This window comes from Ovis canadensis, chromosome 25, assembly GCF_042477335.2.
Source record: "Ovis canadensis isolate MfBH-ARS-UI-01 breed Bighorn chromosome 25, ARS-UI_OviCan_v2, whole genome shotgun sequence".
NCBI lineage: Eukaryota > Metazoa > Chordata > Mammalia > Artiodactyla > Bovidae > Ovis > Ovis canadensis.
The window spans coordinates 44,511,286-44,531,276 of NC_091269.1; the positions used below are offsets into that span (position 1 = coordinate 44,511,286).

Here is a 19,991-nt window from a genome sequence, read left to right on the forward strand (position 1 = left end):
CAGAGACGGGGAACCCTTGCTCTAGAGCACTTCGATGCTGCAGGGCTGAGGACAGGGCATTTACAAGCACATACCCACCTGCCTACAGGAAAAGGAATCAACACGATAGAGACTTTTAAAAATACTTTTGACTGTGACCATCGTAAGAAACTCATTTTTATATCGTAACCCAGTTCACACACACACGTGTGCATTTACTTGTGTGTGTACGTGAAACTGAAGCAGTTCTTGTCCTTGTTGTATGTGACACATACTGATAGTGTCATCCTACTTTTTGTCTTCGTTTTGTTGTTATCAAACTATTTCATTGATTTTATAAGCCACTGTGGGCCATATCACACAGCGGCTGGGAAGAGGTCAACAGGGCCTCTAACGGGCCTGGCCTGCCTTTGCCAGAGCGGGCCAGGCCGGGCCCCACTGCATCTGCCCTTGACCTTCCTTCCCTTTGCCCCTGGGTTCCCAGTTGGCCAGGCACAAGGGCCCTGAAGGCTGATACCAATTCAGAAACAGAACTTCCCTTTCCCCCTCTGTGCCTTCCCACTGGCTGACCTCTGCACTCACCAAGGAAAGTGGCCGCTATAGTATGTGGGTGAGTAGCCCTCGCTGCTGGAGCAGAAAAGAGCCAAAGGACAAGACAGCGGGAAGCCTTGTCAGTTCTGTGGGAAAGCCTGTCGCTTTGTGACTGCATCAGCCAGTGGTTGCTAGGTTACCCCTGCCCTACAACTCCAGAACCACTCCCCAGCACCCCTCTCCTCACCCCTAGCCAGCTCCTCTTACCCTTCCTGGAGGGGCAGAAGGGCTTACCGAGCACCCCCTGCTTTCCTGCCCTCCAGGCTCCTCCTCTCTCTCCCATTCAGCACTTTCAATGGGGCTCAAGGGAGAAAATGAGAATTGGGGGCTTGTTTCAGCCAGCGTGCAGCAGGCAAAGAGAGAAAAACTGGCCAAAAGGTTTGGTTGGGCTGGGTGCCAGCTCTGTCGGCATGACCAGGCTGTCTGCCACTGTGGAGGAGTCTGTCCCCCTGCGCCCTATTTCTGGGGGTTGATTCTCAGAGAGCTGTCTCTTAGAAGGAAAGGAGGTGGCCGCCAACAGGATCCAAAGCCTTCCTGCGGTCCTACTCCAGGTAGGAGAGCTGGGTGGAAGGGCCCTGGACTGTCAGTGGCAGGGGTCTCAATGGGATTCTGACCCTCCCTAGGTGTGCTGCCCTAGGGGTGTCATCTGTGCTGCCAGAGGTGTGCGACAGTGGCGAGAATACTTGGTTCCAATTCCAGCTCTACCTCCTAGCTGTGCAGCCTCAGACAATTTACCTGATGTCTCTGAGCCTTAGTTCTCATGTCTCTGAAATGGAAGATGATTTTTGCGCTCATTCTCATGGGATTTTGAGACTGCCTAATGTAAAGCCTTCTGACGTGTGGATCCCAACAAACTGGGAAATTCTTAGAGATGGAAATACCGGACTACCTGACCTGCATCGTGAGAAATCTGTGTGAAGGTCAAGAAGCAACAGTTAGAACTGGACATGATACAACAGACTGGTCCCAAATTGGGAAAGGAGTACGTCAAGGCTGTATATTGTCACCCTGCTTATTTAACTTATATGCAGAGTACATCATGAGAAACGCTGGGCTGGATGAAGCACAAGCTGGAATCAGGATTGCTGGGAGAAATATCAATAACCTCAAATATGCACATGACACCACCCTTATGGCAGAAAGCAAAGAATAACCAAACAGCTTCTTGATGAATGTGAAAGAGGAGAGTGAAAAAGTTGGCTTAAAACTCAACATTCACAAAACTAAGATCATGGCATATGGTCCCATCACTTCATGGCAAATAGATGGGGAAACAATGGAAACAGGACAGACTTTATTTATTTGGGCTCCAAAGTCACTGCAGATGGTGACTGCAGTCATGAAATTAAAAGACACTTGCTCCTTGGAAGGAAAACTATGACCAACCTAGACAACATGTTAAAAAGTAGAGACATTACTTTGCCAACAAAGGTCCATCTAGTCAAAGCTATGGTTTTTTCAGTAGTCATGTATGGATGTGAGAGTTGGACTATAAAGAAAGCTGAGCACTGAAGAATTGATGCTTTTGAACTGTGGTGTTGAAGACTCTTGAGAGTCCCTTGGACTGCAAAGAGATCCAACCTGTCCATCCTAAAGGAGATCAGTCCTGAATATTCATTGGAAGGAGTGATGCTGAAGCTGAAACTCCAATACTTTGGTCACCTGATGGGAAGAACCAACCCATTTGAAAAGACCCTGATGCTGGGAAAGATTGAAGGTGGGAGGAGAAGGGGACGACAGAGAATGAGACGGTTGAATGGTATCACCGACTCAATGGATATGAGTTTGAGTAAGCTCTGGGAGTTGGTGATGGACAGAGAAGCCTGGCATGCTGCAGTCCATGGGGTTGCAGATTTGGACACAACTGAGCGACAGAACTGAACTGAATGTAATGCACATGGAAGTGTTTAGAATAGTCCCTGGCACCAGATATGATCTCCTACGTTATTACCCTCTCGGAGCCTGTAAAATGGGGTGTCGTCACCTAATTCTCAGGTCGTTCTGAAGGACAAATGAGCTGATAGAAGCGAAGCACCTGTCAGATGCCTGGCGCATAAGAGATGCTCACAAATGGTAATAATACTAATCACTAATGTTACTGGCATCTTTTTTTTAAATTGTAGTATGCAGATGACACCACCCTTATGGCCGAAAGTGAAGAGGAGCTAAAAAGCCTCTTCATGAAAGAGGAGAGTGAAAAAGTTGGCTTAAAGCTCAACATTCAGAAAACAAAGATCATGGCATCTGGTCCCATCACTTCGTGGGAAATAGATGGGAAACAGTGTCAGACTTTATTTTTTTGGGCTCCAAAATCACTGCAGATGGTGACTGCAGCCATGAAATTAAAAGACGCTCACTCCTTGGGAGAAAAGTTTTGACCAACCTAGATAGCATGTTCAAAAGCAGAGACATTATTTTGCCGACTAAGGTCCGTCTAGTCAAGGCTATGGTTTTTCCAGTAGTCATGTATGGATGTGAGAGTTGGACTGTGAAGAAGGCTGAGCACAGAAGAATTGATGCTTTTGAACTGTGGTGTTGGAGAAGACTCTTGAGAGTCCCTTGGACTGCAAGGAGATCCAACCAGTCCATTGTGAAGGAGATCAGCCCTGGGATTTCTTTGGAAGGAATGATGCTAAAGCCGAAGCTCCAGTACTTTGGCCACCTCATGTGAAGAGTTGACTCATTGGGAAAGACTCTGATGCTGGGAGGGATTGGGGGCAGGAGGAGAAGGGGACGACCGAGGATGAGATGGCTGGATGGCATCATGGACTCAATGGACGTGAGTCTGAGTGAACTCCAGGAGTTGGTGATGGACAGGGAGGCCTGGCGTGCTGTGATTCATGGGGTCACAAAGAGTCAGACACGACTGAGCGACTGAACTGAACTGAACTGAATCTGTCACTGGTATCTTCATGGAGGGGGATGGGATGGGTCCTGAGCCTGAGAACTACTGTGGGCAGTTTACTTTGTTTCTTTGAGACTCACCTGAAAAAGGGGCTCAGGATAATCCTTTGTCCACAGGACTGAGGTGAGGTCAGAGGCTGCTAGGGATGTAAACAGGCTATGTAAATGGAAGAGTCTGCAGACGGCAATTGGTCCTGTCCAAGGAGTGAGGCTGCTGGCCCTCAAAATGGATGGGTGTGGGCCTATTGGAGGGTCTTTCTTAGCCTCCCAGGCTTCTTATCAGTGGCCTGAGGCTTTTCCACTCTGTGTCCTCTGCTGGGGAGAAGAGCAGGAAGGAGGATAGCCAGAGGCAAACACAAGTCCTTCAAAAGTTCTGCCTATCCCCTCTGGGGGGTGGTGACTCAAGCCACTGCAGTGACCCATTTTGGGGTGGCCTCTGAATGTGACCTTGCCTCTAGGGCTTTTAGGCTCTGGCTTCTCCTGGGCTTGCCCCTGCAGGAATGAGGTGACCCCTTTGAAACCATTCTGAAAGCCCCCTCTTGCATGCTTCTGGGAATCCTGGTGGCTACAATGATAAATGAGACTGTATTTGAAAGAAGAGAGGGCTTCTTCCCTCCTGCCAGCTCCTCTGCGCTGCTTTCAGCTCACCTGGGGGATTTCCCACAATGTGGCCTGACTCAGTCAAGAATAAAACCCACTCATCCCCCCGTTGTACTTCTTACCCCTACCACTGTGTTGTTTAAAACTGGACACCGGATCTCCGTGCAGATTGCAGCTTTGGGACTGAAGGGGGTACCTTATAGATGCCCTCAACACTGTTTTATAAGATTTATGAGGGAATTCAGGGTACATCCTTTTGACTGCCTTTTGTGTTCAGTCACTCGGTCATGCCCCGACTCTTTGCAACCCCATGGATTGTAGCCCACCAGGATCATCTGTCCATGGGATTTCCCAGGCAAGCATACTGGAGTGGGTTGCCATTTCCTTCTCCAGGGGATCTTCCTGATCTAGGGATTGAACCTGTGTCTCCTGCATTGGCAGGTGGAATCTTTACTACTGAGCCGCCTCTTTATTGAGTGTCAAAAAGAAGAGGGAGATTCTTGTCTGCCTGGAAATGGTTTGAAGTGCGATCATCCTGCTGAGATGACTCAGTTATAAGAGGAGCAATATAAAATTCAATGGAATACCTCTTATGTGACAGGCATTGAGCTAATCCTTGTAAGCATATTATCTCATTTAACTCTACAGATGAGGAAGTTGATGGTCAGAGAAATCCTTTCTTACATATAAGAAAGGTATATTCTCCCCTCATGGCTTACTCTTCTGTCTCCAAATACAGTCTTTTGATGGAGAGAAGTTCCTAAATTTAATTTAGCCAGATTGGTTAATTTTGTCCTTAGTGATGAATAGTATTTTCATCCTTTTTAAGAGATCTTTGCCTCTCCAAAGTTAGGAAGGTATTTTTTTTTTCCCATATTATTTTTGGAAAGTTTCCTATTGTACCTTTCACATTTAGATCTATGTTCAATCTGGAATTGGTTTTTGTGTATGGTGTAAGTTAGAGGTCCAGAGCCATATTGTTTCCCCTACAAATATCTCTTTGACCAGCACCGTTTTCGCCTCTATTATTTGGCCACACTGCCACATGCAGGATCTTAGTTCCCTGACCAGCAAAGAAGCATGGGGCCCTAACCACTGGACCTCCAGGGGAAGTCCCTGATCAGCACTGGTTTAAAAAACACTTTCCTTGACTTGCTTCTCTGTGGTATCATCTTTGTCAAAATTCAATTGTCCAAATATGTGTGGGTCTGTATCTGGATTCTTCCTTTCGAATGCCCTGAGTCTACCATTCCACCAGTAGTGTGTGCTTAGTTGCTCAGTCGTGTCTGACTCTTTGCAACCCCATGGACTGTGGCCTGCCAGGCTCCTCTGTCCACGGGGATTCTCCAGGCAAGAATACTGGAGTGGGTTGCATGCCCTCCTCCAGGGGATCTTCCCAACCCAGAGACCGAACCCAGGTCTCCCGCATTGCAGGTGGATTCTTTACCGTCTGAGCCACCAGGGACACTCTCAATAACTGTAGTTTTAAATACATCTTGATATTTAGTGATGTGAAACTTCATCAAGGAAAACTCTATTTTTCTCCTCCACTCTCAGTATTTCTGAAACTGGATGTATAGGGGTTTTTCCACACCATAGGTTTCTGCATTTCAGCAGGCACCAACTGGGTGTCCTACAGGTTTAACTTAATTCTGACACTATCTGCCTGGGGATAGCATCAGACCCCACAGTTTAAGAGCTCAGTGCTTCAAGGCTGCCCCCTCTTCAGACCCTGAACCTGAGTCCCACTGAAACCCAGTTCCCTTACCACGTTGATGATTAATCTCTCTATTCAAAACTTAATTCCCTTTCTTGTCCCCTCTGACCTCAGTCCTGTGCTAACTGAACACTCACCAACCAGAGTCAGATGACTAAAATTGCTGTTGTTGATAACACTGATGTCCTAAGGTTGCTACCATAGGTACATCATTAAGGTCTAAGTCACGCTGTTTCTCCACGGCAAAGTGAGCCAACAGGCCTCGAGCCATGGACAACCTGGCTGAAGAATCCTAAACTAGAGACCTCCCGAATCCCCAAACTATAGTCACAGAAGTGTCACTGATGACAGAGTAATCCCAGCCTCCTTGTTCTTCCCTTCAAAACACCCCACGCTCAGAGACCAAATGGAGAGGACTCGAGACTTGTCTCCCACTTCCTTGCTGGGTGTGTGGCCATAAAACCCTTACTTTGCTGCAAACACCCACTGTCAGAATTTGGCTTTCTGTGACCTCAGACACATGAGTCCTTGCTTGTAACAACATCAGGCACAGGTCCAGGTTGTTATCTGTATTTCTGACAGGCCAGCATTAAATTGGGGTTCCCATGATCCCCTCCTTGGGTTTGAAAGGTTGCTAGAATGGCTGAAAAAGCTCAGGTAAATACCTATGTTTACCAGTGTATAGTAAAGGGTATCATAAAGGATACAGGTGAATAGCCATATGAAGAGGTACGTAGGACAAGGTTCTGTATGCAGGAGCATCTATCCGTGTGGAGCTGGGGATGCCACTCCAAACATGTAGACATCTCAACCCAGAAGCTCTTCAAACTCCCAGAAGCTCTTCATCCTCTGGGTTTTTAAGGCGGTTTCAGCTGGGGCTTCTTAAGTGGCTCAGATGGTAAAGAATCAGCCTGCAAAGAATTCCATTTTTATTTACCTGTGGTGTTTTTCAGTGTATCTCTTTGTATAACTTTTCAGTGGTTGCTCTAGGTATTGCATTATATATAAAAAACTTACCACAGTCTACTGGTATCATTGTTTTACCAGTTCAAGTGAAGGTTTTAAGTATAGACATCTTACTTCCTTTTATGTACGTTACTCTCCTCTTTTGTAATACCACTGTCTTAAATAATTTCCTCTAAATACATTTAGAATCATATCAAGCAGTGTTAGATATAATTTTTGCTTCAACTTTCAAACATTTATTTAGAAAACTCACGAGAAAGGAAGCCTATTTACACATATATTTTTTAAAATATACATTTATTTATTTTTACACATATTTTTAACTTACTGTTTTCTTCCTTCCTTCCTGCTGTTCCAAGGTTTCTTCTCTTATTGTTTCCTTTCTGTTTTGAGAACTTTCTTTATTCTTTTTGGGCATGACTGCTGGTGACAAATCGTCTTAGTTGTCCTCATCTGGAGAATGTCTTGATTTCCCCCTTCATTCCTATAGGATGTTTTTGCTTAGATATAGGATTCTGGGTTTTCATTTCTTTTTTATATCATCTGAAAAATACTGTACCACTACATTCTGATCTTCTTGATTTGTGAGGAGGAATCTGTTGTCATTCTATTTATTTATTTCTTTTCTTTTCTAGATGAAATGTTGTTTTCCTCTGGCTGCCCCCCTCCTTTTTTTTTTGTCTTTAGTTTTCAGAAGGTTAATAATAATATGTCTGCATGTGGATTTCTTTGGCTTTATTTTATTTGATTTGTTCAGCTTCCTGAAGCTCTAGGTTTGTCTCTTGCCCAATTTTGAATGTTTCTAGCCATTATTTCTTTGAGTTCTTTTTCAGCTCTGCACTCTTTCTTTCTCTTATTCTGGGACTTTGATAGAACAAATATTAGAGCTTTTGTTATAGTCCCATGGGTCCCTATAGTGGAACTCCCGGAGTTCACTCAGACTCACGTCCATCGAGTCCGTGATGCCATCCAGCCATCTCATCCTCTGTCGTCCCCTTCTCCTCCTGCCCCCAATCCCTCCCAGCACCAGGGTCTTTTCCAGCACATCAACTCTTCTCATGAGGTGGCCAAAGTACTGGAGTTTCAGCTTTAGCATCATTCCTTCAAAAGAACACCCAGGGCTGATCTCCTTCAGAATGGATTGGTTGGATCTCCTTGCAGTCCAAGGGACTCTCAAGAGTCTTCTCCAACACCACAGTTCAAAAGCATCAATTCTTCTGTGCTCAGCCTTCTTCACAGTCCAACTCTCACATCCATACATGACTACTGGAAAAACCATAGCCTTGACTAGACGGACCTTTGTTGGCATAGTAATATCTCTGCTTTTGAATATGCTATCTAGGTTGGCTAAAACTTTTCTTCCAAGGAGTAAGTGTCTTTTAATTTCATGGCTGCAATCACCATCTACAGTGATTTTGGAGCCCCAAAAATTAAAGTCTGACACTGTTTCCACTTGGTCCCTATAGCTCTGTTCACTTTCACTTTTTGGGGGTCTAGTTTTTGTTTTCCAGACTGGATAATTTCTATTGCTCTATCTTCCAGTTCACTGATTCTTTCTTCTTTCACTTCTATTATGATTTTGAGCCCATCCACTGAGATTTTAGTTCAATTATTGTAGTTTTGAGTTTTATAATTTTCTTTTGGTTCTTTATGTCTCCTATTTCTTTGCTAAGGCTTTCTATTTTTTTCCCCACTTACTTCAAGTGCATTCTTTATTGCTCATTGAAACATTTTAAAAGTCCCATCTGCTATAAAATCTTCATATATATACATCAAATAATTCTAATTCTAATACCTTTGTAATTTTGCTGTTGGCATCTATTGCATTTTTCAAGGAATTTTTCCAAAGCATCTACCTTTTCAAGTTTATAGCATTGGCTCTATCTTTGTATTACCTCTAGGAACTTCTCAGTGCTTCCCTGGTGGCTCAGACAGTAAAGATTCTGCCTGTAATGCAGGAAACCCAGGTTTGATCCCTGGATCAGGAAGGTCCCCTGTAGAAGGGAGTGGCTACCACTCCAGTATTCTTGCCTGGAGAATTCCATGAACAGAGAAGCCTGGTGGGCTACAAGTCCATGGGGTCACAAAAGTCAGAAATGACTTTTTTAACTTTCACATGTCTTTGTATTGTCTCTAGGAACTACAGTGATGCTTTTTTCATTTTGGATATTGCACCGAATTTGCTCATTCTCTCCCTCTCATTCCTTGATCAGTCCTGCCAGGGTTATTATGTTTAGAAGTCTCCCCAACCCCCACCAAAAATTTTAGGTTTGGGGGTCCTCTTATTTTCTTTCTTCCATTTTCTTTGAGTTTAGTTTGTGTTTTTGTAATCTCTTAACAAGGATGCTTAAGTAATTTGCTTTCAATTTCCTTCTTTTCAAATATATTGTACATGTAAGGTCACAATAGCTGCATTCCACAACATTTTCAGGTTTGTAGGCGATGACATTACCTTGCAAAGTGAAAGTGTTAGTTGTTCTGTCGTGTCCGACTCTTTGTGACCCAATGCCCTGGGGCCTGCCTGACTCCTCTGTCCATGGAATTTCCCAGGCAAGAATCCTGGAGTGGGTAGCCATTCCCTTCTCCAGGGGATCTTCACAGCCCAGGGGTCGAATCTGGGTCTTCTACATTGCAGGTAAATTCCTTACCATTTGAGCCAAAACGTTTAGTTTTAATTTGCTGTTCTTTAATCAATGGAGTTGGGCGTCTTTTCATATGCTTAAGTGCTGTTTGTATACATTTCCTGTGATCTCAGTTCACATCCTTTGTCCAGTTTTCTGTTGGTTTTTCAGTCCTTACATGGATATATGTTAGATTGTTTATTTGTAATATGAGTAATTTAAAAACTTTTTCCCTAGTTCATTGACCTTCTGCTGACTCTGTCTATGCTGTGAATTTAGATTCCTCTCTTCCTAAATTGGTATTCTGCTGAGGGCGTACTCACCTGCTTTTGGAATTAGAAACCCCCTCCGCTTTGTTGGGCTTTCATTCATCCCCATGAAAAGGCCTCAGAACAGAGGCTCTGGAGATACTCAGACCTGCCATTCTCTAGCTGTGCGGTCTTAGATAAGTTTCGACACCTCTAGGCCTCAATTTCCTCCTCTGTAAAATAAAGATAATAATTCTGCCAACCTTATAGGGCTGTTTGATGTATAAATGAGATAATGCATATAATCACCCAGCACAGCGCCTTGCCCATCATGAAGGCTTAATGCATAGTATTTTTTTTTTCTTACTATTTGCAAAATCAAGCAAACATTTTGTGAATGGCTGCTGTATTATCCCAGTGCTATTTCCCATCAGTGTACAGGAGAAAATCCTGTGATGATGTCCCTTTATCTCACCTGTTGTGTCTTTTCTGCTTCATACATGGGATTCTGGATTGCGGCCAGTATCACTGAGTGCTTTGATGAGACTTAACTGCTCTGAAAATTGAGCCTCTACCAGGCTCTTGGGCTTACCTACCATGGCATTACCTGTGCTTCTATTGTCCCAAAGTCTGTGTGACTAGCTGTTGGATGATATTTTAGAGAAGAAAGGAGGAAAGGAAGCGGCATGACTAATGACCCCCCGTGGCTCAGCCACCCCACCTGTCTCCCCTGCGATGGTCAGTTACCTGGTAACCTGTCGTCTGAGCAGGACCCAAGGCTCTGCAGCTGGCAGCTACAGACTGGTCTAAGTCAGCATTCAGGAAGTTTCACTTAGAAGAGCAGACATCAGAGAAGAGAGAATAAGTCTCAGCTCTCCAGAAAGATCTAAGTTCATGGAATCCAACAAGTTTCCTATCTCTTTTCAGCTTAAACGTCATTCTCCGCTTCCACCCCACGTTCTCCCCTCAAACTCTCTTTGAATACCCAATAATTCTTGTAATTTCACATCTCTTTATTGTAAGCCTGTCAGTTCCAAAAGGTTAGAGGATACCTCCATCTTGTTCATCACCAAGCATATTGCCTTGCTCTGCATGGTGGTTAGTTACGTGAGTCTGTGTGTGTTGTACTTACTTATCAAACACCTGGTACAATGCCTCATGCCCAATAAATATTCAGTGAATTCATGAATAGATGAATCAGAGTCTAAAGGTAGTTATTCTGGCCACTCACCCGTTCCATATCTGAATCCTCACCTCAGAATTCCTACCCACTGTATGCTAATACTTGTCAACAAAACAGCTGTAGTGATAGGGAGCTCTCTGCTGCCCAAGGTTGCCTGTTCTTTTTCTGTCTGTGATCCTGTTGGCTAGAAAGTTCTTCTTAATATTGCACTTAAATATATCTTCCTGAAGCTTCTAGTCAATATTCTTGATTTATTCATAAGAATAAATCAAGTCTAGGTCCTCTGTGTGATGACAACTCTGTACACATTTGAACTTTGTTCTCATACCCACCTCTTCTCCAGGCTAGTCACAAAATCACTGATTAGACACATATTTGTTGAGTACCTGCAACATGGAATACACTAGAGAACCCAAAGATGGAAAGAAATAATGAGTATCTTCAAGAGGTTACTGGTCTTGTGGGACATCAATAAAAATGAAGATCGAACGTAATAAGGACAGTGGAGACTCCAAGTTCATCTGTGAGTTTTGGGGAAGGCTCCACAGAGGAGTGGGCTGTAGAAGGTGGTCTCAATGGACGTGGGAGAAGCAGGTGTTCCAAGAAGTGAGAGTATATGCCAAAGTCTGGAGATATAGGAGCCCATGGCATGTTATGGGAACTCTAAGTAATTCCACATGGTTGGGAAACCAGAAATCCCAGATGGCACAAGACAGACCAATTTTTTTCTGTTCTCCCAGAAAACTTACTAATATGTCCTCAGCCTCAGAAGTGTCCCAGATTGGATGATTAATTACATGGTTACTCTAGCTATGCTGGGGGTATAATGTCTGAGAGTGAGGTAGAGATGTGGGAGCTGAAGGTAGAGAGAGGGCAGGGGCTCTCTCCCCAGGGGCCTTGTGGGCCAAGTTCAAGAAGAGCATTCAGGTGACTGGGCCTTGTATGGTACCTTCCCTCAGAGGTCATCCTCTCCAGGTATATAATTTAATTCACAGACAGATCAGTACATCTACTGACAGATGTTTATTGCTGTGGATTACCATCTTTTTCATGAAATTTTTTGATGTGGACTGCTTTTAAAGTCTTTATTGAATTTGTTATAATATTGCTTCTGTTATATGTTTCTTGGCTTTTTGGCCACGGGGCATGTGGGATTGTAGTTCCCCAACCAGGGATCGAAACTGCATCCCCTCCATTGGAAGGCAAAGTCTTAACCGCTGACCCGCCAGGGAAGCCCCCTATGGATTACCACTTATGGGCGACTTAGGTAAGAACTTTCCAAATAGTCTGGGGTGTGGCCCAGGCAATCTCTGCTGACCCTTGTTCATGCATTTTCTGCAGTGGATTCTCTGACACTTAGCCTTGGTTTTGACTTGTTGTGGTTGTGAGGTTGTGTTCAGAGATGGCACTGGGCAATCCCCTCTGGTCTCAAATGCCCCTAGTCTCAAATGGCAGACTAGGCACCAGGCTTTTGCATTTATCTCAGCAAAGAGTAAAGACAGTTGGTTCTAGAATTTGAACAAGGGCACAAGCTCAGGACTCTTGGAAAGTGAGATAAACTGACTAAAAAGAGCTTCCCAGAACTACAGTCCACGCTGTGCCCTGACCAGCATCCTGCCATGTGTGACCTCAGGTCAACAGTCCCAGGGGACAAGTCATGTTCATAGCTCAAGAGAAACTAATCCATGTCTAGAGGGCTATACCTTTAACCTGTCAGACCAGGATGGGTACCTCCCCTTTAACCACAGGATTCTTTCTGATCTGATCATTTCCCACAAAACAGAGTGGGTTTCGGCAGTAACCAATAGAGTAGCTACATTCACGCTGCAGCTATTTCTATCAACCCTCGTGTGGTATGCTGAATTGTGCCCCCCAATAATTCATATGTTGAAGTCCTCACTGTCAGCACCACAGAATGGAACATTCTTTGGAAAAGGGGTCATCATACATGTAGTTCGTTAAGATGAGGTCAAACTAGAGGAGGATGAGACCTTCATCCAATATAACTGGTGTACTTATAAAAAGGGGAAGTGTGCACACAGACATCACACAGAGAGACAGCACACAGAGACAAAGGCAGAGATGGGGACGAGGCTTTTACAAGTTAAAGAACACTAAGGACTGCCAGAAAACTGCCCTCCTAGGGCAGAGGCTTGGGGCCCATTCTCTGTTGCTACTGCCCTTGGAAGGAACCAGTCCTGCCAACACCTGGATCTCAGGTTTCTAGTCTTCAGAACAGTAAGACAACAAATGTCTGCTGTTCAAGCTACCCTGTTCATCGTCCTTTGTTACAGCAGTCCTAGCAAATTCATACACCTAGATTCCCATGCTTCAGTAGGTTGAAAAAGGACTCATGGGAAGGACAGGATGACACGGCCATTCCTACTTGCCTTATGTCCCCTCTGAGTGTCCCAGTGTCAGAGCAGTGACTGGGGTTCCAAAATCTCCAGAAACCCTGGGGTCCACTGCTGACTCGCCTCCTGGTGGGCAAAGCAGCCTGAAGCTAGTCCTTGTGAATCTGCTTGAGGGGACTGTGACACTCAGTTTTGAGGCGCAAACCATCATCTGCCACTTAGGGACAGATGTTGCAAGGGTCACTGCACAGGAAACCACTCACTCAGACATATCTCAAATACCTGCTCTGACTCTCCGCTTCTCACGTAAGTCAAGCATTCGAAATGTACAAACCATTCCACTGACTGCCCAAACAGCTAATGAAACAGTCCCTCATTATTGCATCTTCTTAGACCCAATTAAAAACTTGTTTCATTCAAATATTCTTTAAGTCCCTATAATATACAAATCATTTCAGTCCTTTAAAGCAAGTTGTTTATAGCTATAAGCCTGCTTCTGACACTCGCTACATCCCTCTGGGGAAGTCTTACAAAGTCTCAAGCTGATCACTCTGCAACTACAAATTTCTCTTCTCTGTCTTGGGAGAGAAAGATGGAATTAACAAAGAGGGGTGATTCAGCAAGTGACATCATGGTCACAAGATAGATTTTGCAAATGACAACAGGAACACAATGTGGTCCCACAATATTTTTGTGCTTTCTCTCGAGAAATTATGCTGGCTTGCTGTTTCCTGTTGCTAACTAAGGCAAAAGAGTCTTCGCAAGTTGCATTCACCTCATATTCTACTTAAAACGGCAGCATCCACGACCACCTACTCGTCCGCTACACTTTCTGTTTCCCATACTTGGCTTTACTTCTGTTTTCCATAGCCCTTGGCACCTTCTAACTTGCCATATAGTTAGTTATTCTGTTTGTCTCCTTCCACATGAATGCAAGCTGCATGTTGGCACAGATCTTTATTTTGCTCAGTGATTCATCCCCCACTCAGGATATTGCAACATAACATTTAAATAGTTGAATGGATGAATGAATGAGCCTGAGGTCTGCTCCCCAAAGTAGTCACTCTCCCATTTACATGCTTGGGACCCTGAAGGCATGTGTATTTGTACCCCTGCCCTACACATCTGCCCCTACTGACCTGTACAGCCTCTCCCTCCCCTCCCCCTGACCCTGGCCACCCTTGCTGGCCCTCCTACACTGGCCACTGGGCCTTGGCACACACAGTGCCCTCAGCCAGAACATTCTTCTTGCATCACTCTGCCTGGTTAACTCCTGCTCATCCCGCCCTCTCAGCTCATGCTATCCTTGATCCCGCTGCCTGCGTCCATTCCCCCAAGCACGGAACATGGAGAACTGCCCTTAGTTTAAAAACAAACAAGCAAACAAATAGCAACATGGGGAAATTTCTTTGACCTTGTAAGACATAAAATGTTTTTCATCTGCTTGCAGAGATGGATGCCCTCTCCTTCCACTCTGACCTTGAGCCCTGGGTGCAGGTACTGCCCAGCAGTCCCAAGCCGGCTCCTCTGTGTGAGTCAGCCCTGGAAACAGGTTCTACAGGGCCAGGCAAGGAGTAACCATGGGTCACTAATTACCCGCCTAGTCCTCTGTTTGCACAGGGCTTGCATTACTCTTCATCACATCCCATCTGTGTCAATACTGAGAGGGAGGAGAGGGGGAGGGCACAGGCATCCAGGCCTCACCATGCATCCCCAGCACAGGACCAGGGCAGACACCCTCTGCCTCCAAATAACTATGTGATCAAGGGTCCCTCCTGGGAACTGGAGCACAGAGAGGTGGAGTGGCATCTGGAAAGTGTAACCCAAGTGGGGCAGAGAGAATTCTAGACTGACAGAGTTGGAGTGCAGTGTCCTCTGTCTATACAATTTTGAGGTCAGGACATTGAGACCCAGAGAGGGTAAATGGTGCATCCAAAGCCACACCGTGTGTGAGTCTCAAAGCCATCATGAGAACCTGTAAGTTTCATTACATTTTGTGGGCCTGGGCTTCTGGAGCTGGAAGGTCAGGAATTCTAGGTTTGGTTTCCACTAGCTATGGGACCAAGGTGTAGACACTGATGAGAATGAATAGAACCTAGCAACTTTTAGCTGGTGCTGGTTTAGTTGCTAAGTTGTGTCTGACTCTCACAACCCCATGGACTGTAGCCCACCAGGCTCCTCTGCCCATGGGATTTTCCAGGCAAGAATACTGGAGTGTGTTGCCTTTTCCTTCTCCAGGGGGTCTTCCTGACCCAGGGATCATACCCAAGTCTCTTGCATTGCAGGTGGATTCTTTATCTACTGAGCCACCAGGGAAGGGTGTTCAAAATACAGATATTTGGACCCTATCCCTCATTCACTAGGGAATATAGGGAAGTCCTAACATGGGGATTCAGAAAAGTTCCTTGGCATTTCTGATATATAATGCTAGATGGCAAGGTTGGGCTGGATGATGCTTGAGTGCCTTTAACTTGACAGATGTTCAGCTGTAGATATGAAGATGAGGCTTGTCTTAGCAACCATTCCTGTCCTCAGTCCTCAGTGGGACAATTTGGCTCCCTAGGGGGCATCCTGAAATTTAAAAAATGTCTGGTTGTCACAATGATTGGGGCAGTTTCTCTGGCATTCGGTGACGGTGATGAATGTTAGATGTCTTGTAATGTGGACATTGCAAAGGTAGCCCCTCACATGAAGAGGTGTCCTGAGCCCTACACATTTTGGTTTTTTTAACATAACATACAGCCAGAACAATCATATAGGGGAAAAGCTGTGGTTCAGTCAAATGAGCCAAGAGCTCAATTTCACTTTCATACAAAAAAAAAGTGGATTTCTTTAAAAACATGGTTTTATTATACACTCTTCCTGGTACACATCTACCATGCTGAATGTTGCTTGTAGGTTATCCTTCATTTTGCTTGGAACTTTATCAACTCTTAATCTGTCATTTTGGAAAATCACATCACCCATGGCATTGGTGTTCACAGAGCAATAGTGTCACAAAGACAAGACCTCTGTCCTGCATTTGTAGCTTTCCTAGTCTCAAAAGCTGTATGTACTAATATAAAGAACCTCATTTAGCCCTTATTTCAAAACGGCAAATATAAAGGAAAAAGTGACAACAATATTCAATTAAATATCACCTTCTCTTCAGTGAATACTTATTCATTCTAAGTTCACTCATCTGCTAACTTCATGGACAATTTTCTAAATGATGTCTTTCACTTTTAAAGTTAGGACACTATATTGCTATATAGGTGGGTACACACCCCTGTATATGACATATATTTTGTAACGCCCATAAAAAGGGTGTTAGGGCTCATTGGTTTGGGACTTGCTGATCTAGAGACAACAGACAACAAAACCCGCAGGAATACTGTAGCTCCTGGGCAAGCCTGGAAAAGACCTAGGGCAAGCGGTCTAGGGTGCACTTAATGGGGCAAGTGGCATGTTGGTTGGAAAGACTAATCAACTGTCAGGATCAGGTCCTGATGGGGACCGAGCCAGACCAAGAGCAATGAGGTGAGAGGGCAAGGTTTGGTTTAGCCAGTCCCAGAGCCCAGCCTGGCAGGTTATCTGAGCTCCCTCGTGCACGTGGGGGAAGTTAGACTAACAGCTCTTGAATGCCTTCTGTGGGTTTGGCCCTACATTGGGTACACATATCCACCTGCCACCACAGTCCCAGGATAGATGCTATCAACCTTTGTTTTTCAACTGAGGAAGCCCAGGCTCAGTTAAACCCACTTGCCTGAGGCCACACAGTGATCTCTGGGTAGAGGCTAGCCTGCCTTCAAAGCTGTTCCATCATTGCAGGCCCAGGTGGTTTCCTTTTGCCCAAGGAAGTTGGTATTTATTTGGTTTTCGATAAGCAGTCACTCTCTGGTTTTGATGCTTTGCTAGGAGTGATTGTGCAGCCTGGATAGCAACAGGGTGCTTCCTCAGGAAAGGTGGGCTTTCTTGGGAAATCGCTCGTCTCTCAAGATCAGACTTGGCCGCTCTGACTTTTGCCTGAGTCTGGGATGTGTAGCTTAGTGATCCACTGCTCTTTAGTCTTCATCCCATTTGGCAACCTCTGGACACATGCTTCCTGCCCAGGTGCTCCCACGTCGGGTCGGCTCTCAGCACCCTTGTTCCCAGTGGCAGGTCCGGTCAGGATCATTTCACAGCCTGCTGCCATTGAGTGGTCTACAGCCCTCCTTGGGCGTTTTAGGCTCCATGAGCGGATGTCCTGCGGTGGGGGCTTTCCTGTGCGCTGTTCCTTCCCAAGAGTTCAGAAGCTGCAACCTCCATGAGATTTGCCGGCAGTTCTGTCCAAACCAGAGCTCCCACAGAAAATCCCTGGCTGGGATGGCTGGGGCTGGGGGGAGGGGTGTCAGGGACAGGAGTGGAGGCATGATAGCATGTTCCTGCCTTTCAGAGTGGAGCGTGTGTGCTCGTATGCGAAGGGAGGGGTGTCTCCAACTTGGCCATGGCCAGCTGCCATTTTAAGCAGAAACAGATTTGCTGGTATGAATTATTTTAAAAGAATCCATGTGAGGGGAAAAAAAATCCCAGACCATCTTCTTCCACACTCCTCCCTGCCATCCCCAACCTTCTGTCATCAGCAGTTATTTCAGTCCCTCCCTGGTGGCCCCCCACCCCCAGCCACCCCGCCTCTCCCCCTCCCCTCTTCCTCTCCTCCCACCCCTCCTGCCCTTTCTAATCCCTCCCAGTCTTCTGTTATCCTGAAAGGCTCCATGATGGCACCAAAGGCCAACTTGGGGAGCCTTAGTTCTCCTCTTCACCCCCATCCTTTTTTTTTTTTTGATCAGTCTCCTTAAATCATCCCAAACAAATGTACAATCTTAACTGAAAAACACCAAGCTTTCTCTGCAAGCAAGGTGTTGAGGGAAGTGCTTCTCAAGTGCAACTGTGCATATTATCATGTCTGGGGATCTTGATAAAATGTAGATTGCAATTCGGTAGCTCTGGAGCCCGGTCCCAGGAACCTGGATTTCTAATCAGCTCCCTTGGGCTGCCAGGGCTGTTTGCTGGGAGACCTCATTGCCAGTATGGGAGCCCCAGCACCGCACCTCTGCCCCTCTACCAGCCAGATGAGCCCCTCATTTGTAGAACTTCTGAAGCCTCTAGCATGGGAGTGTCTAGGCGGTGGGGGAGGGAGGAGAGGGCATGTGGTCCCTTCCTTAACCACCACTCTGACTTTTCCAAATCCTTCCTCTCTCTGAACTGTAACTCTGTCTTTTATTTATGTCCCCTTTGCTCTCTGCTCTCTTCCTTTCTCCCCAGGGCCCACCAATATAGCTAGGACACGTGAACCTGATAGTCAGTGGGGACTTTGTTCTGTTTTGGTACATTGTGATTCTCCTGTAAAGGCTGAAGTTTTCTTTCTTAATTCTCACACATCTTTTATCTCTGGTCATTTTCTACGATGCTTCTCTTGTAATCCCTGATGATATGCTGCATCAGAAGGAATGTGGGAAACAGGAGCAGTGGGTCCTGAAACCTCACCCCCTGTCTGTCCCCCACAACAGGGCCCCTGGGCTCTGCCAGGAGGCATATTCCTTTCCTGGCTTTGGTTTCTTCATGCATGTATTATGGGGTTGAACTGCAAATAGTTGAAGGCCCCTCTAGCTCTCACATTCTTTGATTCAAATTCATTAACAAACATTTTTTAGGTTCTTCCTACAAAATCTGAAGTCATTCCTTCCCATCTGAACTCCACTCCATTCTCCTGCGTGTCTTTGGGATGATTGTTTACCTTCTTTGGGGTTTAGCGTCCTTGATTACAGGCTCCCCAGGTGGCGCAGTGGGTCAAGAATCTGCCTGCAGCGCAGGAGATGCAGGAGACGCGGGTTCGATCCGTGGATCTGGAAGATCCCCTGGAGGAGGGCATGGCAACCGACTCTACTATTCTTGCCTGGAGAATTCCATCGATGGAAAAACCTGGCGGGCTACAGTCCATAGGGTTGAAAAGAATCTGATACAACCGAAGCAGCTGAGCACATACGCATGTCCTTATTTACAAGTTGAGAGATGATGAGAGTCAGCTTGTCTGGGCACGTTAGGACATAAATAGAGCTTTGGATGTAAAGGTGCCTAGCATAGTTCTGTCTCAGTCAGCTTAGGCTGCTATAGCAGAGTACCACAGACTGAATGACTTAAACAAGAGACATTGATTTATCACAGTTCTACAGGCTGGGAAGTCCAAGGTCAAGGTGCAGGCAAATTCAGTTTTTGGCAAGATCCTCTTCCTGGCTTGCAAATGCCTACCATTTCACTGTGTGCCTGCAGGACTACTTTGTGCAGAGAGATAGAGAGAGAGAAAAAGGGAGACAGAGAGGGGGCGTGCTCTGTCTGGTCTTGCTGTCTTCTTGTAAAGACTTGAATCCTATTACGGGGCTCCACCCTCACTACCTCACCTAAAGCTAACTGTTTCCCAGAGGCCCTGCCATTAGAGCTCAACATATGAATTTCGGGGGAGATCTTTTAGTCCATAACAATAAAGATTAGACAATATGGTTGAACTGATTCACTTGGGAAGAACGAACAGGCTGCCTGCTGTGCGTGTGACCAGTGAAGCTGTACCACACTGGTGTAGGGAGGAATCACATATGGACCTTGCTCTTCAGGCAGCTGGCACAGACATTCTAGATTAAAGGAAGAGAGGTGACAGCTAAGAAGCAGGCTAGGGAAAGCAGATCCTAGGATCTGAAGAAGAAATAAAGCAGAAGGGTGGGGACTGAGGGCGAGGGAGGACATAACCTGGAATCCCCAAAGTGAAAATGAAAGTTGCTCAGTTGTGTCCGACTCTTTGTGACCCCGTGAATTGCA

The 19,991-nt window shown here is 45.6% G+C and overlaps 1 protein-coding gene and 1 long non-coding RNA gene across 6 annotated transcripts in view; one reads left to right on the forward strand and one right to left on the reverse strand.

Moving 5' to 3' along the window:
* The window catches only part of SGPL1 (sphingosine-1-phosphate lyase 1), an 83,825-nt gene that overhangs the window by 7,626 nt on the left and 56,208 nt on the right, over positions 1–19,991 (forward strand). The window contains exon 1 of one of the 5 annotated variants that reach the window (XM_069571990.1): positions 498–589. The exons of the other annotated variants lie outside the window; for them this stretch is intronic. The gene's annotated coding sequence lies outside the window, so the exon portion shown is untranslated. Of the gene's footprint in view, positions 1–497; positions 590–19,991 lie in introns of those variants that run through there. 5 annotated transcript variants of the gene reach the window in all.
* Positions 15,991–19,315, reverse strand: LOC138429967 (uncharacterized). Its single transcript, XR_011252926.1, has 2 exons — positions 18,919–19,315; positions 15,991–17,636 (listed from the first exon to the last, which is right to left on the reverse strand). It is a non-coding gene; the product is annotated as an uncharacterized lncRNA (long non-coding RNA).